Source organism: Leopardus geoffroyi, chromosome B2, assembly GCF_018350155.1.
Source record: "Leopardus geoffroyi isolate Oge1 chromosome B2, O.geoffroyi_Oge1_pat1.0, whole genome shotgun sequence".
Taxonomy (NCBI): domain Eukaryota; kingdom Metazoa; phylum Chordata; class Mammalia; order Carnivora; family Felidae; genus Leopardus; species Leopardus geoffroyi.
In genome coordinates, this window is record NC_059332.1 from 58,446,297 (window position 1) to 58,467,278 (window position 20,982).

General features: G+C 35.2%; 1 long non-coding RNA gene across 1 annotated transcript; it reads left to right on the top strand.

The window, feature by feature from the left end:
- Positions 1 to 2,163: 2,163 nt before the first annotated feature.
- LOC123608569 lies at positions 2,164 to 8,140 on the top strand. Its single transcript, XR_006717308.1, has 2 exons — positions 2,164 to 2,498; positions 8,048 to 8,140. It is a non-coding gene; the product is annotated as an uncharacterized LOC123608569 (long non-coding RNA).
- Positions 8,141 to 20,982: the final 12,842 nt, after the last annotated feature.

Here is a 20,982-nt window from a genome sequence, read left to right on the forward strand (position 1 = left end):
CCTGAAACGAATGTTACACTGTATTTAACTAACTGGACTTCAAATATAAACTTCAATAACAGCAACAACAGCAACAAAATCAGAACACCCAATAACTTTAGAAAAGTAAACAAACAAAAAAAGAAATAGAAAAATGAAATATATGCTAAGAGCTTTGCATGAAAAAGAAAATATAATTTATGAAAAAGATATCCTAAATAGCAGTAAGAAATAAGGCTCATTTCCTCTTCCAGCCATGAATACAGTAATACAGGTAAAATTTAACTGTCCATTCTAAACAACTAGAAACTGGATAATACATACAAACAAAGGTGTTCAGACACTGGACAACCGGTGACTCATGACAGAGATCCCTTTAATTATCCCATCATACTACCCAGAGAGAATCTTTGGACTTTAGGATAGGTGCACGAGTTTGAACCTGCCATAGCATTATCCATGAGTTGAGGAGACAGAGTTGAAAATTCAGGGATGCCAGGAAGTCTAGAATTAACTGAGCACAGTACCAAAGAAAACACAGCTTCACAGAGACCTCCAGAGATCTGTATAGGTCTGTCTTCAAGTCTTCAGATTATACTAATCATTATAACTATGTGAGGTTGTGAAATAGCCACCAGAAATCCCAACAAGGATCTGATAATGTCAGAAAGCACATTGCTCAAGAAATGTGTGCAGAGGAAAGTTAAGACCTTAGTTCTCCTATGACTGAAAAGGACTAGCAAAGATAGATCAAGTGAAGGAGGATGAACCTACAAAAGAGACCAAGAAGTAGCATCCAAAGAGAGGCAGAAATTGGTGAGGAAGTGCCAAGACCTCTGCCTAGTCAAATCCAATAGTTTTAAAAACAGCTTATCATATCCTTTCAAGTTTCTACAGCATTTGAACTTAATATAAATAACTAATAAGAAACTCTCTCTTGGGGCGCCTGGGTGGCGCAGTCGGTTAAGCGTCCGACTTCAGCCCGGTCACGATCTCGCGGTCCGTGAGTTTGAGCCCCGCGTCGGGCTCTGTGTTGACAGCTCAGAGCCTGGAGCCTGTTTCCGATTCTGTGTCTCCCTCTCTCTCTGCCCCTCCCCCGTTCATGCTCTGTCTCTCTCTGTCCCAAAAATAAATAAACGTTGAAAAAAAAAATTTAAAAAAAAAAGAAAAAAAAAAAAGAAACTCTCCCTACCTCAGTACAAAAGTTATCCATTGACATAGAAACAACAAAATGGTTTCCTCAGGATAGTCCATTCAATTCAGAAATCCTTTGTTGGACACTGGTTTCAATTTACTCTGTGGGGTGCTATTGAGGAATAAAGTCATGAGACAGAAAGTTTGCAGGGGCATAAATCACATGTGGAAATGAATATTACAGAAGACTACACAGAGATATAGTTAGTTCTAAAAAAATATGAGGATTCATTCCATTGGGGGTCAAAAGGTGAGAGACACTAAGGATGGCTCCTTGGAGAAATGAAGTTTTGACAAGGCCTTGAAACAAAAATAAGACTACAGCAGGATTTGAAGATGAAAGCTGTCTTAAATTCAGGAAACAGCTTGAGTATAACATTAAGGAAAATAACTATGGCATGAGAGGAAAAGCCTTTCTTCCGGGCATATACAGACAACTGTTGATATATTTTAAGAGAAAGTAAAATTTTTTGAGAAATCATGAAGTAGATCCAGAACAGGAACAGATGAAGAGATCAATGTTGATAAGCCCTTAAATGAAAACAAAGAAACACAGCACAAACCACAAATAGACACTGTATCATATATAAAATGGAGTCTTTTTAGTTTATAAATTAAATTACTTATATACTGTTTTAAATTACATTCCCTTTCTATAAAAACTCACCTTGTTTTGAATATTTTATTGTAGGAAAAAATGATTTCCACGTGCTATGCATCATATTAGCTCCAGAAAGATCATTTGATATCACAGCGTTTATTAATTTATACCATGAATATTTTTAATTATTTAAAAGACTATTTGTGTAAAATACATTATATACATGAATAAGACAGACTTTATATTTCATGTCTTATAGTTAACCACAATGAAGATCTGAACTGAATGTAATAACTTTCATGAAATAATTTAGCAGTATTCTTGAAATTGATATCAAAGATGTAAAGTGTGGGAACATTTATGGATTAAAAATGATGTGACTAGCTTGAGTTAATCCACTTAATTGAGATTAAAGAAATAAATCAAAATTTTGCTTCATTGTTCATTGTATATTTTGTATATTACTTGTTAACAAAAGAGTTCAAACTGACTTGATATTAATTATTTTTAAGCTGAAAAATAAAAGATCATGTAAAGACTGTTTTACAATATAAAGGCATAGAATCTCATGTGGCATTCCTTGGGTATCCAGCTCAATATACTCGGTTGCTATAGAAACCATTTCTAAGGAGACAGAAGAAAGAAGTGTGGGTGTTTCTATTGCTGGCTGTGTGTCTGAAAGAAATGAAGAGTAAACAAATAGTAGTACTTCTCTTTAACACAGGTACTTTTCAATTACATTTTAAGATAAATGAACTAAGGCAAAAATACTACCAGTTTCATGCTAGAAGTTATTTGTTTAAATAGGTGAAATTATTTTTTAATGTCACATTTCATCTGAATAAAAGTACTAACAATGAATAGCAAACCACACAGGGGATGCACTGGAAAAATGACCATTTGGTTTTCATTCATCACATTTCTAAAACTTGAGTCAGGTTGAAAACTCCAGTTTGAAACAGGTCAAAATAAAACAATTTTATAATGTAGGAATCAGCTCATAGAAGCTTATTTTATTTTAGTTTTTCAAGTGTTTATTTAAATTCCAGTTAGTTAACATACAGTGTAAGATTAGCTTCAGGTATAGAATTTAGCTATTTATTGCTTACATACAACACCCAGTTCTCATAGAAGTTTAAAATCAGAGAAAATCTTATTCAAGTCTTCACTTTGTCACAGGAAGAAGTAGGGGTTACTGGCTGGCACTAAGAAGTAACTTGCACATAATCTCAGAATAATCTAAGGGGAACTGGAATAGAATTCAACTTTCCAAACATAAATCCAGTTTCATGCCATACAAAGTTTACCACAAAAATATGTTTTTAGATATGAAAAAAATGAATCAAATCTATACCGAATACATACCTCTGTGCTCAATACTAAGGACACAAAAATGAGACACATCTTGCTTTTTATTTTTATATTTTTTTTTGTTTTTTAATTTTTTGAGGCACAGCAAGAGAGCATGAGTGGGGAGGGACAGAGAGAGAGTGAGACACAGACTCTGAAGCAGGCTTCAGGCTCTGAGCTGTCAGCACAGAGCCCGACGTGGAGCTTGAACTCACAAATCATGAGCGGAAGTCAGCCGCTTAACTGACTGAGCTACCCAGGTGCCCCAAGTCTTGCTTTTAAACAGCTCATTTTCTAGTGTGTGCTGAAGGCATATGGACAATCACACATAATTATAAGCACACAACTGAACAGAGGAAGGCTCCTTGTAAAGATACTGTGCAAAAGTTCTCACCATCACAGAGCAACTATTACATCTGCTTGTTCTAGGTTATCACAGAACCTTGAGGAATTTCTGGGAAGATAAACTGAGAAGTTAAAATCACCGTGTTTAGCCTACTCCTATCACGTGGAAAATCCTTAATATATTTATGCATTAGTTTTTCAGGAAAATGGCTGAAAGTGTTTTTAAATAACATATAACTTAGTCATGAGGCACACTTGGCCCTATTCTGGGAACTGCTACCCTGAGTCAGAATCACAAACACTGCCACTGGTCACTTCTCATGTCTTACCCCTTTTTTACTTATAAATACTCAAATACTGATCTCAGCCTGAACACTGAGAATCCACTTCTGTCTGTATTTATTTTCCCAGACTAGATCCAGGAAAGTAGGACACTGACAATGGTTTATCAGCTGAAAATCTACCCGTTGCTTGTGTCTTTTGATTTCCATCTACCCCTTTGTACTGTGACATCACAGTTTTCTGGATTATCCTGTGTTGGAGGCAGAATAATAAGATGACCCTTGGAATGACCCTAATTCTTGAATAATCTTCTCCCTTTGAGTGTGGATAGGTCCTGTGAATATGAAAATCTCTCACTCTGGTGATTATGCTATTATGAAAGAGAAGATTATATATGTGGGCCTAATGTAATTAAATGAGCCCTTAAAATCAAAGAGGTTTCTTCCACTGGTGGCAGAAGAGGAAGTCAAAAAGACTCAAAGGGTGAGAGAGATTAGATGCCAGAGAGTTTTTCTCTCACTGACAAAGGGGGTCCTGGGGCATGACCCTGAGAATGACCACTAGAAGCTGAGAGCTATACCCAGCTGATAGCTAGTAAGAAGACAGGCACCTCAGTCCTACAAGAGCCAGTAAATGAATTCTTCATTCTTCAGTAGTAAGCTGAAAAAGGACCCTAAGTCCAGATGGGAATCAGCACCATAGCAAATAATCTATTCACACTGTACCTGGGCTCTAGCCTATAGAATCTGTAAGGTATTACATTTGTGTTATTAAAAGCCACCAAGATTGTGGTAACTTGTTACACAGCAGTAAAACAAAAATCACTAAGACATCATGCTATGTGAAAACCCTTTTCCCTAGCATCTGAAAACTCAGAATCTAATCCTTCAGCTGAGATCTTTTTCATTTATGCCAATTCCCTTGACTTGTCATGCTTCAGCCAGCCACCCAGATAGGCTTGAGAATTTAAAGTTGACATACAGCAGGGTTGATTTTTTTTTAATGAAGAAAACATAGGTGTGGGATTCTCTACTCATGAAAAAAGAGTAAGAGTTAAAAAAATGAGAAGTGATATTTCCAATATTTTTAGAGGCTTACATGGTCTGGTCCTGGACTTCATTTGGTCTTCAAATCACATTGTCATGATCTATAAATTAATACTAATGTGTTTTTTTTAATTCTCAAATTTGAACTGAATTTAAATTTATGCCAGTTTCCTTGTAGTTGACTCAAATTAATTGTGACCAGGTCTAAAGAGGGTATGATAGTTGTGTGAAGATTAGTGGAACCTCACTATGTTTTCAGATGTTTCCTATTTTTTCCTTATTTTTAGAAATACATTTTTTCTGAACAAAAAGTATGTGAAGTAACAATATTTGAAAAGCATGTAAGTTCTTCCTTGAAAGTATAACAATATTTTAATAATTAGCAAATACAATAGATGACATAAGAACTAAAAACTTGGCTTAAAATACCATTTCCAAAGGTAAAGTGTGGAGGTAGACTGGAATACTTATTTCCCTTATGGGAATCAATTATTTTTCCCCCTTGGACACTCATGCTTCTTCAATCTCCTTACCTAAATTCATTTCATACCAAGGCAAGTAGAAATTAGAAATGCTAAGGAGCTTAAATCCATTTCAAATGCCAACATTTTTAGAAAAACATCAAAATGTATTTGAGAAAATTTGCTTTGAATTCAATTGAAATTAATTATGCAGGATGAGGGCAAGTTTCAAAGTGAGGAGACTGGAGACTTAGGTCTACCATTTCAATCTAGATCTGCCTTTCTAGAAAATCTGTAAGTGCTAAGATATAAATTCCCCCAAGAAATAACTCAAAGTTACCTTTGAAAGGTAATAGATGCTTTGGTGCAAACAAAATATTTCAAAGCGTCATTAAATCATGGATATTAGCTTGGTTGATATGTTATTAGCAGTTAAGCAGTTTTTGAAGAAAAAAATTGATAGTACTAAGTAGAAAGCTTCAAATAGGAATCATATATAAAGGGAAAAAGGGGTCAAATAGCTCTTTGTTCATGAGAATAATACTGATAAAAAGGCATGAAGAATAATTTCTCAATTTCAAGAACCAATAAATATGGTTTTACTTACACATTTATTAAAAGCAAATAATTCTTATTAAAATTTGGACACATAGAGCACATTGAGAAGTTTACTCTCACCCACATCTCTAGTTATACATAACTTAAAAAAAATTCCTCCAAAACTTGTACTATGTTTAAACATTAGTTCTATCCTAGAGAAGTTACACATACTAAAGTATAATCTTGTGTTTTACTTTTATCTTTACTATTAATGGTTCTGTTCAAAATCTAAGCACACAAATATTTATTATATAAAAGTTGGAGTCCTGATATTGCCTATATGGTAAAATAAATAAAAGAATATTAATATGAATTTTTTTTGCTTGTGATTTAGTAATTTTTGGCTTGGAATTAAAATGAAACCTCTCCAGGGGCGCCTGGGTGGCTCAGTCGGTTGGGTGACCGACTTCAGCTCAGGTCATGATCTCGCGGTTTGTGAATTCGAGCCTCGCGTCGGGCTCTGTGCTGCCGGCTCAGAGCCTGGAGCCTGCTTCGGCTTCTGTGTCTCCTCCTCTCTCTACCCCTCTCCTGCTCACGCTCTGTGTCTCTCTCAGTAGTAAATAAACATTTAAAAAAAAAAATGAAACCTCTCCATAAATGTCCTTTTTAAATAAACTGAACAGAAAAAAATGGATTAATATTGATTTCTATCACTAGAAAATAAAGACAATAAGAACCAAGGTAATAAAATACAAATAAAATCATTTAAGTTTCTTAGAAAAATTATAATTTATACAAAACAAAAATCCCTATCTTTTACAATACTGAATTTATATACATATACATTCTGTAAAAGTTATATAAAAATCTGCAAAAGATATTTTGGTGATGAATTAGAAGTGGGGATGATTTAGAAATAATTTGTTTTCTTGTTTCTGTTTTCTCACAGGGGAGGGGATAGGACGAGCTGATTAATTGTCACTACAAAGGTTATATCTGCTTCCTTATTTAATGGCTGGTACTTCTAATGATGCCTTTTCTACTTTATACTAGAAATTTATTTTTCCTAGATTCTTTTCATTTGGAAAGTCACATATTTTTTCCAAACTATTATTTCCTTAATTTTGTTTGTTTTAATCATTAGTAATGTCTACCACAGTCTCTGGCTTGAAATACAGTTGACTCAGAAAGCAACATTCCAATCTTCTGTGTTGTATTAGACACCTAGTCCTCCTTGCTATGACCCTATGATACCAGCAGGGTTGAGAAGCACAGCCACTGTAGGGGACACCAGGAGATATATATACTTTCTTTCCCATGCCAACTGTGGACAGATTTTCTTCACCATGTAATTTTTTTCTCTTAATTTGATTACATGTTGTCCAGAGAATTTGTTTTGCACTTTTATTGATTGTACTGTTAAAATAATGACCACTACAATTTATCTAGGCTCACTACCTCCGGATCCTTTGTTAAGCACAGCACATGCATGGTCTAGTTTAATCCTCACAAGAGCTATCTGCAGTGGTTATGATTATTATTCCCATTTTAAAGGGAATAACGTGAGGCAGGGAGTAGTTAAGTATTCCCAAGATCATACCATTACTAAGTAGATTTAGAATTAGATGGTTTGACTATGCAGCCTAAATTCAAAACCCCCACACTGTAGTAAGGACACTATGGAAAATGATATTCTAATTTCTATGGGTCATTAATTAAAAAGTGCAAATCCCTTACGTGCATGTTTCAGTTTACATTTTGACTTTGTGGAATCAAAACTGACACTATTTATCTCTTGTGCTTTTAAAAAAAGTTTTTAATGTTTATTTATTTTGTTTGAGAGTGTGAGTGGAGGATGGGCAGAGAGAGAGGGAGAGAGAATCCTAATCAGGCTCCACGCTGTCAGAGGTCATGACCTGAGCCAAAACCAAGAAGTTTGATGCTTAACTGACTGAGCCACTCAGACGCCCTTATCTCTTATGCTTTTAAAAATTAAAAGAGTATAAAATTGGGGGGTAATGCCTGTGGGGTTAATAAAATAAATATCTTCTCCAGTTTGTGAAAAATATATAATTTTATTTGTAGGCCCTATTGCTTTTTTTTTAGAAGCACTTTTAAGTATAAACAATGATAGTTATATACCTTCAGGTATAAATATTAAATAGTCTAAAAGAACAAAATTTCACTCTTATTGATTTCAGCTGTCAAAATGATAAAATACAACTTTATTTTATTTCCTTCCATTATAGAACGTTCATCATTGCTGCAAGGAGTGACAGAAGCACTGGCATCAAGAGAAGAGACGAAAAAACACTAGAGTAAATAAAAATTTATCCAAAGTCCAAGGGAAATGGTACCTAGAGCAACTTCACTCAAAAGAAGAACATAGACTGAAAATCAAATAGAAAAATATAGCACATTACAATCTTAAATCAAAACAGTTGTACCTTACCATCTGAAGTTCCCAAATTATATACAGAATTTTATCCATTGCAAATATGGATTGAACCATATCTTGTTTTTGGTTTTTTTTTTTCGGTCTTAAATTTTACTTAGAAAGCAAAATGTCATGGGAAATTCAGAGGAAAGGGAAGGGAAAGAGCAGAGAGATACCATTGGAATATAGGAAATAATGTGGTTTCTATACTTAAAAGATCTTGCAATTAAAAGCTGAGAGTATAGTGGTTAGATACTGTATACTATCAAGTTTGTGAATGCAGGACAAAGAAAGGAAGACAGATTCCCATATGAAATTTAGGGACTCCAGGGAAACTGGTAGTGATTGCCTCAGAGCCTTAGCTATTGAATCTTCTGTAACTGGTACATATTAAAAAGTATAAATAGGAATTAAAGAGACCCAGGAAAGGGTTAGAAATCCCTGAACGAGCTACAGCTATGCATTTGGAACCAGAGAGACACAAGAGCGTGGCTATGTCCAGAAATCAAATGTCAGATTAGGTAAATTTGTCAACAGTAAGTGAACAAGTCAAAGTAGAGTATATACCAATAAAATTCAGGGCAAATACCAAATTTAGATTTCAAATATTCAAAGTTTAAAGACAAGACAGGTATTAAATGTGGTTGAGAGAGTAGTGTAGAAACTAAAGAGTGAAACAAACAAACAAACGTTTAGGGAGAGGCTAACATTTAGGTGACTCTCTGACAGGAATTTATATACTTATTCATATATTCCCTCAAAAATTACTCTACAAAATTAGTGGTAGTCCCATTTTACAGATGCTCAATAGAGCTAACACAGATAACTTTTCTAAAGCCAAAGAGCTTGTAAGTCACAGACTGGGTATTCTAGGACTTGTCCATCTTCCAGTCTTCTTCCATATTACCAGAAAATACAATAGTATAACTCAAGGTTTTTACAGATATAGGTAAACAGTCTAGAAAATGAATAAAGACTCTGAACCAACAGTTTGCTTTAGTGTGGTAGGGTATCCTTACAGGAAAATGGCGAGACAGAGAGAATGCCATGTGACAACAAAGGCAGAAACTGGAGTGATATAATTAAGCCAAGGAAGCCTAAGGATGGAAAACCACCACTAGAAGCCAGGAAGAAGCAGGGAAAAATTTACTTCTGTTGGTTTTAGAGAGAGCATGACTCTGCCAACACTTTTTTTAGACTTCTAGATTTCAGAACTGTGACATGACACATTTTTTGTCTGAAGCACCCAGTTTGTGCTCCAGTGTTATTGCAGCCTTAGAAAACTAATACACTGTTCATCAACATACATTCGTAATCCTAGCATTTGTACCACAGTTACAAAATTTCAGAGTCAATGTTATCAAATCTTATGTCCTTAGCTTGTGTCTTCTTCTCTTTCAGTATTTTCTAATTCTACCATCTACTCTCTCAGTGGTTCATACTGTATCATTAGGTCCTTCCGCTGTATTTTGAATTCCTGTGATACACAAACACACAAATCCATACCCAAGTCCACACACATACAAACACATAAACACAAAAGCATACGTGTGTTATACTATCATATGATCAGGGTGCAGAGAACCTGAATTATTAAATATTATGGTTAATTGAGAGTTCCTTCATTCAACATGAAGTCACAAATAAATTTCCAAGAATAAGTCTAAATAGAAAACACTAAACATATATTTCATGCTGAACATAACTTGTTAATTCATGGCAGATGCAGAAATCATATGGTCTTTCTGTGCCTCAGGACTATCATCAGGAAAGTCATTATAAACTTATCAGACTTCTGCATTGTAATAGAGCTGCTGTTAGACACAGCTTTATAGTTGATAAAATTTCAGATAAACCTATTTGTAGCATGTCTAGAAAAATTGGTTTGCATAATTTCCCCTTGTTTGTCTTCAGAGGGTGCTTAAGATACTTCTCTCTGCTTAATAAAACTGATTACAAAATAAATAAAATTAATCCAATGTTTTAGCAAATCCTGTTGGCCTGACCTTCAAAATATGTCCAGATTCCGAGCATTTCCCAAGCCTTCACTGCTGATACTTGTACTAAGCCATGGTCATTTCTCATCTGGACTAGGGCATTAGCCTTCTAACTGGTCTCCCTGCCTCTATGCCTGCCTCACTCTCACCCTCACCCACCGATCAGTTCTCCACAGTCCAGCCAGAGTGATCACTGAGATCATATCACTTCTCTGCCTAAACCTCTGGCATAATTTTGTTTCTCAGAATACAAGATGGGCCCTTAAAATGGCCTAAAATTCTTGGAATCTGATTTTATTCATTCTGCCTTGTTCTCCATCTGACTTCATCCTCTATCTGTCTCCCTCTTACTTACCGACTCCATCACACTGGCTTTCCTGATGTTCTCAGACAATGTCTAACACACACCTACCTTAACACTGCATTGGCTATTTGCTCTTTGTGGGATATTTTTCCTCTTCTATCTACACAGCTCTCATCTTCTTCAATTTGGCTTCCTCAGCAAGATCAAACATGACCATTCTGCTGTACCCACCAGCTCTGAATTTGCGATACCCTCCCCTCCAAATCTGCTCCAATATTTTTTTACGTTAAGCATACAGGTTATACATATGCACATACATACTCTCTTTATATATTAGAAATATCCAGTTGTACACTTTATTATATACACCATATCATACAGAAATACAGGTTTATTATGCTTAGTGTTTCTTGTCTTTCACCACTTGAACTTAAGCCCTAGGAGGGCAGGAAACATCTATTATTTTTAGTAGGGCATTACTCAAACCATAAATAGAGTCCAGGACATGGGGCTTCCTCAATAAAATGTGTTGCTGAGTGAAATATGGTTATTAAGGAGGGCATATGTTATGCTAATCACTGATAGATAGATAATAACACTGTCAAGGGGTTTGAATAATATCTTTATTGACATAAAATAGCATCTCAAAATATTGTTGATTGATGTTCATAAAAGTGACAACTTGTCATACTACACCATATGCTTCAAGTATAAATAGATTTAGGAGGTGACAGAAATAATCTTTTTTTTTTTTAAGTTCCTATGTATAAGTGACTGGTGATAGTAAATAGAACTGAGAAAAACTAGCTCTGTGTAGAGGGAAGTAATTCTCCTTACTGGCAGAATTTGATACAGGTCTGACCAATGGGCAAAAGACCATAGCCCTCATTCCCTTGTGTTCCTCAATTCTTACCTGGCCTCCCTGGAGTGAGGGATGCCATTCACTGGAAGGCTCAGCTGAGATCTGTCCCAACATGGAACATGGGAGCCAGTGAAGACAAAAGGACATGAAGAATAAGCAGAGCCTCATTCCCTTCATTGAACAATAAGTTGTCCTTAAAATTCATCATATCTAGATCTTGCAACCTGACATTTCAATCCCAACTCAAGCACTTATTAGCTGAGGGATCTGAGACAAGGTAGTCTCTTCCCTGCAAAGTTGTACAGGGGCTAGATTTTCAACCCTAGGGCAGTATTAGTTACTAAGTGGTATTGAATAAATGGTGGCTACTATTATTATAATTATCCTAGAAACAAGGGATTTTGTCTTTGTCTTCATTTCCCTAATATCCAGAAATGTCCACTGAATATATGTGTGGTTTCTTGCCCAAATTGTTTCCTTCCTGTGACTGTCCTCTGTAAACCTTATTATAAGATTAGCTGGATTACAGGACTAGATTATTTAGGCTGCTTACATCCTCTGCTTGGAACATCAAATGCCCATCTTTCATTCATTCTCACTGAAGAAGTGATACTCTGCCTTGAATGTTAGCTGTGCCAGATCCTTTCTTGAGAACTGATAGTTGTTCCCTAAATGGATTCTCCTTTGTGGACATCTGGAATCAAGCTCTATGCTGGCTGATAACCCAGAAATAAACCATGACCTCCCCATCTTTACATGTTTCCCTAGTTGCCTAGAATCTCCTAGTATCAAGTCCCTTGCATATGCAAAGCCACCTTGATCGTGATTAAATTGGTAATTCCTTGAGATTACTATGTATTGAATGACCCAGCTTCTTTCTTAGGGTCCTGACCCTTCAACCATATTTATTTCTTAATCATAGGATATTTTCTCTGACCCTACCCCAGCTTCCACATACCCACAGTTTATGTTGCTTCAGTCATAGCAGCCTTCACAGCTAAGCCTCCCTAACTTATAATAAACTGATGACAATATTTGTGACATTTTTTAAGATAGGTATTTTACACTGTTTCCTGGAATCTCTACAATTATGGCAAAGCTTGGGATAAGGCATTATATCTATTAACACACGCTTTTGTACTGCAAGAGCATAAATACATTGAGGGAAGCTAATAGAACAAAAAATGACCCAAATCAAGGTGACACTGACTTATGTGTAACGATCTATTGGAGTAAAAATAATGGGAAAAATTATTTTTAATTGTTTTTACAAAAGTCTTCCAATAGGAGGTGACATTTGATTTGAGCCTCAGGAAAGGAATTTGACAAAATGGCCAACAGAGGGCATTTAGGGAGAAGCACTATGAACACCAAAGTGCAGAGTTGTGCAACTGTACAACAGTATTGAGAAGTGGTTAGTCATAAAACAGTGTAGGGATGGGTGGCAGAGAATGGAGGTTGAATACTGTAGTTGGGATGCTTAGGGTTTTAAACCTCTTCCTATAGGAAAGGAAGATTCATTGTAACTTTATAAGAAGATGAATGAAAATCACATAAGAAAAACAACTTTGAAAGTAATGTGGAAGAGGGACCAGAGAGAATAAAGACTAGAAATAGGTCACCCATTTCAGAGAGTGCTGCGTTAGTCCAAAAGAGATGGTAAGAGTTTAAACTGGAGTAATAATCATGAGCTAAGAGCGGGGTGAGAGAACTTGGTAGATAGAATTCATAGTACTTTTGGCAAAGTTAACACTGAAGCTTGGAAATCTTCATAGATATAAATTTCATGTCTGAGATATAATTCAATGGAGAAGAAAGCATAGGTAGGGAGAGAGATGGAGGTTGTGGTGTTGGAGAGATAAAAATTTTATTTTAAGTTTTTGAAAGGCTAACATGCAAAATGTTTTGGTATAAAGATATAAGAAAGTATATCTCTGAATATATTTGAAGCCATGAGTGTAGGTACTACATCTCCAATGACAAACTGTGGAATAAAAAAATAAGAGTTGAAAAAATAGAAGAGTGAAGGGTGTGGAAAGAAAGGAAGGGAGGGAAGTCTAAGAATGGACCCTAAGGGATTCTAAAGTTAAATGGTTAGCATGAAACTGTGCATTAAATTGGTTGGCAGAGGTGGGAAGAGAATTCCAGAACAGCCTCAGCACAGACAGTGCCAGGTACATAATTTGTTGAACCCAGTGCAAAATGAAAATGCAGGTCTTTTGTTTGGGAAAAAAAAGCAGGACAAATGTTCCATTAAAGGTCCTAAAATAAAAGCTTTTTCTTTCTTTTTTGTTCTCTTTTTCATCTTTTCATGGTATTTTTTACTTGCTCTTTAAGGTCATTCTAAGAAAATTTAAGATTTTCAATTATTAGCATATATTTTACCATTCATCTTTATATTATGCAATGCTTGCTTTAAATGCAAATATAGGAGAATTTAACTCTATAATGACATCATCAAATTCACATAATTCATATATCATAGCTACTACATGCATTTTTTTCTTAGCAAAAATTGACCAAACACTGACATAAACTCAGCTGCTTTTATTCCTCTTCTTGTTACATGCATATTCTTTTTAAAAAATGTTTATTTATTTACTTTGAGAGAGAGAGAGAGAGAGAGAGAGAGAGAGAGAGAGTGTGTGTGTAAGAGCAGGGGTAGGGGCAGAGGGAGGAGAGAGAGAATCTCAAGCACGCTCTACACTCACAGGGTGGAGCCCTACATGAGCCTCGATGTGGGGCTCGATCCCACAAACTGTGAGATCATCACCTGATCTAAAATAAAAATCTGGATGCTTAATCATTATACTGCATGCATATTCTAACACCATCTGGAACCAGATGTGTTCCATAATATCCTTACTTTGTACTTCCTTTGAAGTATACCATGAAGTATAGTATGGCTCTATCAAGTGTAGGGTCCTTTTGAGTATAGGGCATTTGTGACTGCACAGTTTACACCCCTGAAAGCAGCCCTGGACACAGAGCTGAGAGATTCGCAAAGAGATTGTGGGTATTGACCATAGTCTGTGGCTCTGTCAGCATAGTACAGAAGACAGGGATAGCATAATAAGAGTTAATCAGGTCTGAAATACGAACTTTTCTGAGTCTATTTAAGGCTGATATTTACTCATTGGTCAAAAAAGTAAAATATACTAACCTGAGAATTATAAACACCTCACACATATTGCTACTCCAGGAATTATCAAACTTCTGTAAAGGACAAGTTAGTAAGTATTCTACCTTTGCCTCCATCAGAACTACTCAACTTTGCTGTCATAGTATGAAATCAGTCATAGACAGTATGCAACCAATAGGTAGCGCTGTGTTCCAGTAAAACTCTTTATAAAAACAAATGATGGGCCAAATTTGACCTGTATGTAATACCTTGCCAATCTCTGGTCTATACTAAGAATTTTCCCAAGGTCACATACTGCTGTGATTCAACAACAAAGGTGAAAGTGTTTTGAAACCAAAGAATTGTAACATGCATGGAAAAAAAAAATCTGTATTATTAACTATATTACTCTACTCTGTTTTGCATATGACATTGATATTAATATTCATTTTAGTGATAAGTGGGAATTAAGTACAAATAATCAATAGTCTTTTTTTTTAATTTATTTTGAGAGAGAGAGAGAGAGAGAGAGAGAGAGTGAGTGTGTGTAAGAGAGGTAAAGTGGCAGAAAGAGAGAATCCCAAGCAGGCTCCATGCTGTCAGTGCAGAGCCCAGTCCAGGGCACAAACCCACAAACTGTGAGATCTTGACCGAGCCCAAATCAGGAGCCAGACGCTCAACCGACTAAGCCATCCAGGTGCCCAATAATGAACAGTCTTGAATACTGCAAACTAGCAAAAAAAGCACAGGCATTCCTTTGTGAATGATACTGAGAGATATACAGGAAACAAAATGTCAGGATTTTACTTCTGATTAAAATCTGTGTGCTTAGTTTCAGCAGATATAGTTTGACCTGCAGAACCAGTTGTATGCATTAATGGGTCAATTCTAAATGGGATGTTTTACAGACTGCAAGTAAATAGAACAAAAGTGACTATTAGGTATTGTGACAGAAGCTTTTGCTTACTATGCACATACTTCCTTCACCACAAGGGACAGGGTCTAGAGTGGTTCCTTCTGCAGTAAACTTGCAGTAACTTGGGGAGGTAAAGTAGGTGGTCTCATGTTTTAACTAAAGGGGGACATCTCTTTTGGTTCTTGGTAGTTTCACCAAAAGGAAAATTTATTGGGGCACCTGGGTGGCTCAGTTGGTTAAGCATCCGACTCTTGATTTGGGTCAGGTCATTGGCTTGTGGTTTGTGACAGGCTTCGCACTGTCCACACTCTCAGAGCCTTCTTGGGATTCTCTCTCTCCCTCTCTCTTTGTCCCTCCCTCCCACTCTCTTTCTCTCAAAATAAATAAGCATTTAAAAAAATAAAAGGGCATATCTGAGTGGCAGGTCCAAAGCAACAGGTAAGCAACCAAACAAGTTACAACAGTTCCTGCTGTTTGTCACAAAGTAGTCAGTTGAAATATGTGTGAATATCGAATAAAATGATGTGATTAATTCCATTCCATTTTTTTTCTCATTTTACTAAAAAGTAAAGAATGCTGAAGAAATATACCTAATGATTTCAACATGTACATAGTAATTTAGTTTAAAGCATGTGGATGGAATGTTTGAACATAAGATTGCTGTGTTATTTCAGAAAAATATTTCATCATTTTTAAATGATTTTTCACTCTAATATTGCTAATTAACAATGATTTTCTATCGTTATGTGGATAATTGTAAATTCTCATAAAAACTTGATTTTTTTGATATAATAAATAATTAAATACATTTTCTGAAATATTCTTTACTTCTCACTATGCACAAATATTTACAAAAATGTTTTATTGATTATAAAAATATATAATAAGTATAAAACTTTTAGAAAATGGAAATAAGTATTGGAAGCAATATTAATGTTTTGGAAGGATCCCTTATATGCATATGTGTGGTATCCATGCACACAGGCATTTGCAAATATGTTGTATGTATGATTTTATAACTTCAGCTTAATAGTATTAAAGGAACAATTTTCCATGCCAATATTTATTTACAAAACCCACCATTATAGTGCACATTTCTTTCCAGATATTATTTTAATAGCATTTAATAACATAACTTTGGTATATCAATAATAATTTTCTAAAATTGAGATGTTATTTTATTTTTAAAAAGTGCTTATTTATTTTGAGAGAGAGAGAGAAAGACAGAGAGAGTGAGCATGGGGGAGGGGCAGAGTGAGAGGGAGAGAGAGGATCTCAAGCAGGCTCCATGCTGCCAGTGCAGAGCCAGATGCAGGGCTGGATCTCACAAACTGTGATCATGATCTGAGCTGAAATCACGAGTCAGATGCTCAACTGACTGAGCCACCCAGGTACCCAAAGATTGTTATTTTAAAACTTTTAAAATTTCTGGTGGAAAGTAATTCTCCAGAAGCATGGTGCCAACTTACTTCCCCACCAACAGAGTGGTATATCTTCACAAATAGTATTACAATTGAAAAAATAATAATAAAACACTGGCTAATGGATAAAATTTGTGTCTCATTTTAAATGTGTTATCTTCAGGGTACCTGGGTGGCTTAGTTGGTTAAGCATACAACTTCACCTCAGATCATGTCTCACAACTCATGAGTTTGAGCCCCGCGTTGGGCTCTGTGCTGACAGCTCAGAGTCTGGAGCCTGCTTGGGATTCTGTGTCTCCCTCTCTCTCTGCCCCTCCCCTGCTCATGCTCTGTGTCTCTCTGTCTCTCAAAAATATACAAACATTAAAAAAATTATTAAATGTGATATCTTCAGTTGCTTCTGATGATTTTTAAATATCGTTTTACTGTCTGTGTACAGAAAATTGTTTTACTATTTGAGTGGTCAGCTTTTCCTCTTTGATTTGAAAGGGTATTTATAACCATGTATACTTATGAGGCAACACATTTTTCTATATATTTGCTTTAACTATGTTTATGACCATTTTTAGCATAGAAAGGTATTAATTTTACTTATTCTACCATAAAATGTACTATCAACATTTTATTTATAATTTTCTATTTTTAATTTTAGGCTTAAAAATTTCCTGTTAGAGGCAAAATAAATATTAACTTATATTTTATTTGGATTATTTAATGTTTTATTTTGTAACATTGTCTAGTTAGTTCTCATAGAAGTTATCTGCTATAAGGGTATAGAGGAAGAGTTGTCAAAATAACAGAATGCATCAACACAAGTTAGTGAATATGAAAATCTATCAAATCTCTTCTTTGGAATCTTATGTAATCTAACATATGTATCTGGACTTTTTATTCTACTTCCTTTTATTTGCATCCATTTAATAATACTATATTTTATTATAATTTATTTCAACATATTTCCTAAACATAAAATGCTCTTAGTACCATTTCTATTCAACATTTTGCTGGCTATGCTCTTAGATTTTAAAATGACTTGATCAGGGGCACCTGGGTGGCTCGGTTAGGCGTCCAACTTCGGCTCAGGTCATGTTCTCACGGTTCGTGGTTCGAGCCCCATGTCAGGCTCTGTGCTGACAGCTCAGAGCCTGGAGCCTGCTTCAGATTGTGTCTCCCTCTCTCTGGCCCTCCCCCGCTGATGCTCTGTCTCACTCTCTCTCTCAAAAATAAATAAACATTAAAAAATTTTTAAATGACTTGATCAAGTTCCATTATATTATCGCATTTGAATTTTTTTGAAATTGCTTTATACTTTTCAAATGTAGTGTTTCTTTAGTATTAAGGGCTCACATTTTTGAGAACTCAAATAAGGATGTCATATCTCATTTACTTTGGTTACTTAATGTATTTTCTATTTGATTTTCTAAATGGTATATAAGAAATATGTGCACATACACATATAAGGCATTTTGACTTATGAGTTTAATGGAATTACCTCTTATGTTTCAACTTTAAGAATGGCATCGAAGGAGTGCCTGGGTGGCTGAGTCAGTTAAACATCTGGCTCTTGATTTCGGCTCAGGTCATGATCTCACAGTTGGTGAGATTAAGCCCTATGTTGGGCTCTGCACTAACAGTGTGGAGCCTGCTGGAGATTCTCTCTCCACCTCTCTCTCTCTCTCTGCTCCTCCCCATCCTCTCTAAATAAGTAAACATTTTTTAAAAATGGTATTGAATATTGTTGTAAGCTATTTATATTTTGTTATGTTTGAAAATCATAATAGGTATCGAAAAGATTTGAAGATAATGTAAATCCCTTAGGTAGGGAAAAATGGAAAGAAAAATTAAGTAACTTTAGCAAATTATAAATCGATTGTCAATATCTTTTCATCTAAGATCCCATGGGGTAAATTATATTATTAAATGTCTTTCTTTGACTGACCCTTTTATTCCCAGAGAAAATATCCCATTGTCATTTATTAGAAATTTACTAATATGGTATTGAATTTTTTAATTTAGAATTTTACAACTCTGGATGGAATAAATGGAACCTATATAAATTTTCATTTTTGTTCTATTTTTGTTATTCATTGCTATTAGAGAATATTTGGATCAGGAGGCTCTGACTATTCTCTCTTAAATCCTTCTGAACTAGTAGAAAAAATAGAGAGTCATATTTCTATAGGAACATAATACCAAACTGCTAGAGAATGTTCTTTTTTTCTCTCTCTGTTTTTAAAATAATTTTTATATTTCCATAAGTAATCTCTAAGACCAACACGGGGCTCATACTCATCACCCCAAGATCAAAAGTTGTGTGTTCTACTGACTGAGCCAGCCAAGTGCCTCCATTTTTTTTTTTCCTCTTAAACTTCATTTGCTTCATAAACTAAACCAAACCATAAAGACTGGTTTGGTTTAGCAGACCACTGACAAAGAGAACTTCAGATTAATAGATGTCATATTTTAGAACTAGCAATCATATACTTTAAAAGTTACACCAAACTCTAAAAAGCATATTGATAGACATAGCTCCATGATGCCTCACTTTGTTCATCATAAAGCTTTCTTGGAGTGTTATTTTTCTCTCACCCACCTAGGAGCTGTGAGGGACCCCAGAGTTACAAGCTTTCTACCTTTTATACTTTCCTAGTATGGAAGTAGCATGTAGGGAGGAAGTAGTAATACTCAATGGTTCACTTTAGAAACATACAAATGAATTCTCCCCTTATCAGTTACATGCTTATTCTATATTTTGGCAGTGTCATGGAGCTTGGAATGCAGTCAAGATTTTAGCATGGCAGGCCATTCTACTATGGCTTACCCTACCTTTTCTTTATATGAAGAGATTATTTCAGATGTGTAGTTATGTTTTTAAAGATCATTTTCAGCTACTGGATTGGTTTGGCCAATGGGGAGAACCTGCAAGTGACTAAAAGACAAGAGGCGAATGAAGCTGGGTATATATCTCCTAGTCTACTCCTGATTGGTTTGCATTGGATTGCCTATATTCTCTCCCAAAATGCCATAGCTTCTATGAACTGGTAGCTTTCCTCTTTCTGGGTCTTGATGACTGCTCTTTCCTTTGTCCCTTCAGGACTCAAGGTAATGATGACATTCTGCTGTTACTAGTCCCTTCAGAATCCTACTATCTCTACCCATATCTTTGTAAATAATTATTTTTTTTGTAAATTCTCCCAAGTACTCAACTGGAATGTGCTATCTATTCCCTGATATGACCCTGGTCAACACAGTGGATGAACATACTGGAAAATGCTGGCAAGTGCCTTGTAAATTATTGATTAACATGTCTAAAATATTTAGGAAGGCAAGGGAAACTAGAAGAAGAATAGGCAAATTGGAAAAGATCAAAATCACCAAAGAGTGTTTGAAGTTGGAATGAGGGAATGGGAAAAATGGAATGTGAGAAAGTTTTGCTCATAAAGGCAAACTTAGGGTTTTATTTCCTGGAAATGCAGAATTTGTGTCCTGATTATTTTCAAGGGATAGCTATGGGACTAACTGTATGAGAGGAGAAGATGTAACTCTGCTGAATTTGTTAAGAACCTTATATGCGAGAAGTGATGTGTTGGGTATTACTGATGATTCTTAACAGTTATACAACAAGCTATTGTCTTGTAAAAGCACACGGAAAATACTACATTTAAATTTGTAATTAAAATTTATGTTATTTTTAGAAACATATCACACTACACATACCAAATATAAGGTTTGGTCTTTTGTATTATTGAGTTGCCAGTCACAAATTACACACCTAAACATTTTAAACACTGATATGTGATTCTTCTGAATCATACACACAAAATCTACAAATATACATATATAGCACATGAAACCTATACATTTCTTATTGAGGGGAAATCAACTTCACTACCACAATTACACTTGAAATTCCACAAGATAGAACTTCTTTAAATAATGAAAAATACCTTCTCTTTCTGCTAAATATAATTATTGAAGGTTTTTTTTTCTGCATGTTTCCCAATTTGACAGTAATTACAAGGGTAGAGGAGACTAATAATTTCTAAAATGCTTTAAAGTAAGAATAGCTATCTAAGAAAAGTGGCTTTTCATTAATTATTTCAAGACTGAATTTAAATTTACACAT